The 5,061-nt window shown below is 48.6% G+C and overlaps 1 pseudogene; it reads right to left on the bottom strand.

Annotated features, from left to right (window-relative positions):
* Positions 1-355: 355 nt before the first annotated feature.
* LOC135026598 (U1 spliceosomal RNA) lies at positions 356-534 on the bottom strand (annotated as a pseudogene).
* Positions 535-5,061: the final 4,527 nt, after the last annotated feature.

Below are 5,061 nucleotides of genomic sequence, written 5' to 3'. Positions count from 1 at the left end.
CTGGCCTTCTCTGATGTAATCAGAGTTAGATTTGATTAAGTGATTTTATAAAAAAAACAGCCACGAAGCACAATTTAGCAGTGGGTTGCAGAGAAAAAGAAATATGCTGGCAGAAAAATCCAATTGAGTGATTAAACAGCTCTTCATTTTCTGGCTTTATTTTTATGCTAACAAATTTGTGCTCTGAAAAGTGTCCACAAAGCCAAGTATCTGATTAACACCTTTGTAGGGATGGTTTTTCACCTATTATTAAATTAAACTTGCTTCATTGGAAAGGCAGCAAGTGATGTCATCCAAGCAGTGGGTCAAAGTTGGCTTCAAACCTCGTCTGCTTATGAAAAGAGAAAAGGGGTATGCAGGGCATGGCGGCCTTTTGCGGTGCTTGGATGACCCCTAGTTCGCATTAAATAATGCAGTCGAGTTTCCCACATTTGGGGAAATCACAGGGGTCAGCATACCCAGAATGCAATGAATGAACCGCACCCTGGGAGAACAGTCTTCATGACCATGGTATCTCCTATGCAAAATAAGTATGATTTGGGATAGGGCTGGGGAGGGCCGCTGCTCAGGCACATCTCTGTCAAGTAAAGGAGATTCAACTGAGGCAGCACAAGGGAACTCTCATCTGGGGACAACAACTGCAGGGAGAACACATATTTTCAGATGAACATGGGAGGGCAGAAGGCTGCCTAATACTGAAGCACCCCCAAACAACAAACCAAATGCAACAACTAGTGCAAGCATTCCTGGGGGAAGGCCTGCAGCAGATGGATTTGCATATGGCGATGTCATCCAAGCAGTGGGTCAAAGTTGGCTTCAACCCTCGTCTGCATATGAAAAGAGAAAAGGGGCGTGCAGGGCATGGCGGCCTTTTGCGGCACTTGGATGACCCCTAGTTTGCATTAAACACCTCCACCCTCCGTCGGTGTGGGGCTCATGTTGGCTATGCCCCAGCCCCTGAAGCATTCAAGCTGATTTCTTGCAGCAGCTGGGCACTGTAACAGCTCCAGAGCTGCTCTGTAAGGCAAGTAAAAGGGTGTGGGCCCTGCAGCACTACCTGTAGTTCGCATTGTGCGAGACCCCTAGTTCGCATTAAACACCCCCACCCTCCTTCGGTGTGGGGCTCATGTTGGCCATGCCCCAGCCCCTGAAGCATTCACGCTGATTTCTTGCAGCAGCTGGGCACTGTAACAGCTCAAGAGCTGCTCTGTAAGGCAAGTAAAAGGGTGTGGGCCCTGCAGCACTACCTGTAGTTTGCATTGTGCATTGGAAGGCACAAAGTAAGCAGACGGGAGGAGAAGTCAGGATAGTGCACAAGGGTATAGACGGGAGGGGCTCAAGAAAAAAGAAGTGGAAACAGACAGCAAACTAGGCTTCCAATGCACAATGCAAACTACAGATAGTGCTGCAGGGCCCACACCCTTTTACTTGCCTTACAGAGCAGCTCTGGAGCTGTTTAATCACTCAATTGGATTTTTCTGCCAGCATAATTTTTCTCTTACGTCCTAGAGGATGCTGGGGACTCCGTAAGGACCATGGGGGATAGACGGGCTCCGCAGGAGACATGGGCACTTAAAGAAAGACTTTAGATCTGGGTGTGCACTGGCTCCTCCCTCTATGCCCCTCCTCCAGACCTCAGTTTACTACTGTGCCCAGAGGAGACTGGGTGCTTTTCAGGGAGCTCTCCTGAGTTTCCTGACAGAAAGTATATTTGTTAGATTTTTTTATTTTCAGGGAGCCTGCTGGCAACAGACTCCCTGCATCGAGGGGCGGAGGGGAGAGATGCACACCTACTTCTGTGAGTTGATAGGCTCTGCTTCTTAGGCTACTGTACAGCATTAGCTCCAGAGGGATCGGTACGCAGGTCTCACCCTCGCCGTCCGTCCCAGAGCCGCGCCGCCGTCCCCCTCGCAGAGCCGGAAGATAGAAGCCGGGTGAGTATGAGAAGAAAAGAAGACTTCAGAGGCGGCGGAAGACTTCATGATCTTCACTGAGGTAACGCACAGCAGTAAAGCTGTGCTCCATTGCTCCCATACACCTCACACACGGCAGTCAGTGTAAGGGTGAAGGGCTCAGGGGGGACGCCCTGGGCAGCAATATAGACCTCTCTTTGGCAAAATAAATATATATGCAGCTAGGCACTGTATATATATATATAAGAGCCCCCACCATTTTTTTACTATATTTGAGCGGGACAGAAGCCCGTCGCTGAGGGGGTGGGGCTTCTCCCTCAGCACTCACCAGCACCATTTTCTCCACAGCACCGCTGAGGGGAAGCTCCACGGACTCTCCCCTGCTTATACCACGGTAGAAAGAGGGTCTTAAAGAAGAGGGGGGCACATAATTAGGCGCATATATATATGGAAATACAGCGCTACTGGGTAAACATAAAATTATTGTGTTTTTTTCCTGGGTCATATAGCGCTGGGGTGTGTGCTGGCATACTCTCTCTCTCTGTCTCTCCAAAGGGCCTTGTTGGGGAACTGTCCTCAGATAAGAGGATTCCCTGAGTGTATGGTGTGTCGGTACACGTGTGTCGACATGTCTGAGGTAGAAGGCTCTCCTAGAGAGGAGCAGGAGCAAATTAATGTGGTGTCTCCATCGACAACGCCGACACCTGACTGAATGGATATGTGAAATGTTTTAAGTGCTAATGTAAACTTATTACACAAGAGATTAGACAAAGCTGAAGCTAGGGAACAGTCAGGGAGTCAACCCATGCCTGTCCCTATGTCGCAGGGACCTTCGGGGTCTCAAAAGCGCCCACTATCCCAAATAGTTGACACAGATACCGACACGGATTCTGACTCCAGTGTCGACTACGATGATGCAAAGTTACAGCCAAAATTGGCTAAATGTATTCGATATATGATTATTGCAATAAAAGATGTTTTGCACATCACAGAGTCCCCTGTCCCTGACACGAGGGTACACATCTATAAGGGAAAGAAACCTGAGATAACCTTTCCCCCCTCACATGAGTTGAACGAATTATGTGAAAAAGCTTGGGAATCTCCAGACAAAAAGCTGCAGATTCCCAAAAGGATTCTTATGGCGTATCCTTTCCCGCCAATGGACAGGATACGGTGGGAATCCTCCCCTAGGGTGGATAAAGCATTGACACGCTTATCCAAAAAGGTAGCGCTGCCATCCCAGGATACGGCTACCATCAGGGACCATGCTGACCGCAAGCAGGAGGTTACCCTAAAGTCCATTTACACACATTCTGGTACCTTACTCAGACCGGCAATTGCGTCGGCCGGGGTTGTAGCGCGGTGGCAGCATGGACAGATACCTTATCAGCAGAGATTGAGACCCTAGATAAGGATGCTATGTTATTGACCATAGGGCATATAAAAGATGCTGTCCTATATATAAGAGATGCTCAAAGTGACATTAGTCTACTGGGTTCTAGAATAAACGCTATGTCAATTTCTGCTAGACGAGTCCTATGGACCCGGCAATGGACAGGTGATGCCGACTCAAAAAGGTATATGGAGGTTTTACCTTACAGGGGTGAGGAATTGTTTGGGGAAGGTCTCTCGGACCTAGTCTCCACAGCTACAGCTGGTAAATCAAATTTTTTGCCTTATATTCCCTCACAGCCTAAGAAAGCACCACATTATCAAATGCAGTCCTTTCGATCACAGAGAAACAAGAAAGTACGAGGTGTGTCCTTTCTTGCCAGAGGTAAGGGCAGAGGGAAGAAGCTGCACAACACAGCTAGTTCCCAGGAACAGAAGTCCTCCCCGGCCTCTACAAAATCCACCGCATGACGCTGGGGCTCCGCTAAAGGAGTCCGCCCAGTTGGGGGCACGTCTTCGAGTTTTCAGCCACATCTGGGTTCATTCGCAGGTGGATCCCTAGGCAATAGAAATTGTTTCTCAGGGTTACAAGCTGAAATTCGAAGAGGTGCCTCCTCGCCGGTTTTTCAAATCGGCCCTACCATCTTCTCCCCAGGAAAGGGAGATAGTGTTAAATGCAATTCACAAATTGTATCTTCAACAGGTGGTGGTCAAGGTTCCCCTGCTTCAACAAGGAAATGGAAATTATTCGACCCTGTTTGTAGTCCCAAAACCGGACGGTTTGGTCAGACCCATATTAAATTTAAAATCCCTGAACCTATACTTGAAAAGGTTCAAGTTCAAGATGGAATCGCTAAGAGCGGTCATCGCCAGCCTAGAAGGGGGGGATTTTATGATATCTCTGGACATAAAGGATGCATACCTTCATGTACTCATTTATCCACCTCATCAGGCGTACCTAAGATTTGCGGTACAGTATTGTCATTACCAATTTCAGACGTTGCCGTTTGGTCTCTCCAGAATTTTCTCCGAGAATTTTCACCAAGGTAATGACGGAAATTATGGTGCTCCTGCGAAAGCAAGGTGTCACAATTATCCCGTACTTGAACGATCTCCTCATAAAAGCAAGATCAAGAGAGCAGTTGCTGAACAGCGTATAACTTTCACTGAAGGTGTTACAGCAACACGGCTGGATTCTCAATATCCCGAAGTCGCAGTTGGTTCCTACGACTCGTCTGACTTTGCTTGGGCATTATTCTGGATACGGACCAGAAAAGGGTTTATCTTCCGATAGAAAAGGCCCAGGAACTCATGACTCTGGTCAGGAACCTATTGAAACCAAAACAGGTGTCAGTGCATCACTGCACTCGAGTCCTGGGAATGATGGTGGCATCATACGAGGCCATTCCCTTCGGCAGGTTCCATGCGAGGATCTTGCAATGGGACCTACTGGACAAGTGGTCCGGGTCACATCTACAGATTCATCAGTTGATCACCCTGTCCCCCAGGGCCAGGGTATCTCTCCTGTGGTGGCTGCAGAGTGCTCACCTTCTAGAGGGCCGCAGGTTCGGCATTCAGGACTGGATCCTGGTGACCACGAACGCGAGCCTCCGAGGTTGGGGAGCAGCCACACAGGGAAGAAATTTCCAAGGTCTTTGGTCAAGTCAGGAGACTTGTCTTCACATCAACATCCTGGAGCTAAGGGCCATATACAACGCCCTATGTCAAGCGGAGACCTTACTTCGCGACCAACCAG

The sequence above is a fragment of the Pseudophryne corroboree genome, unplaced genomic scaffold, assembly GCF_028390025.1.
Source record: "Pseudophryne corroboree isolate aPseCor3 unplaced genomic scaffold, aPseCor3.hap2 scaffold_445, whole genome shotgun sequence".
In the NCBI taxonomy this organism is placed as follows: domain Eukaryota; kingdom Metazoa; phylum Chordata; class Amphibia; order Anura; family Myobatrachidae; genus Pseudophryne; species Pseudophryne corroboree.
Note: the sequence above shows the minus strand (reverse complement) of the source record. Positions and strands in the feature narration are given on the sequence as shown.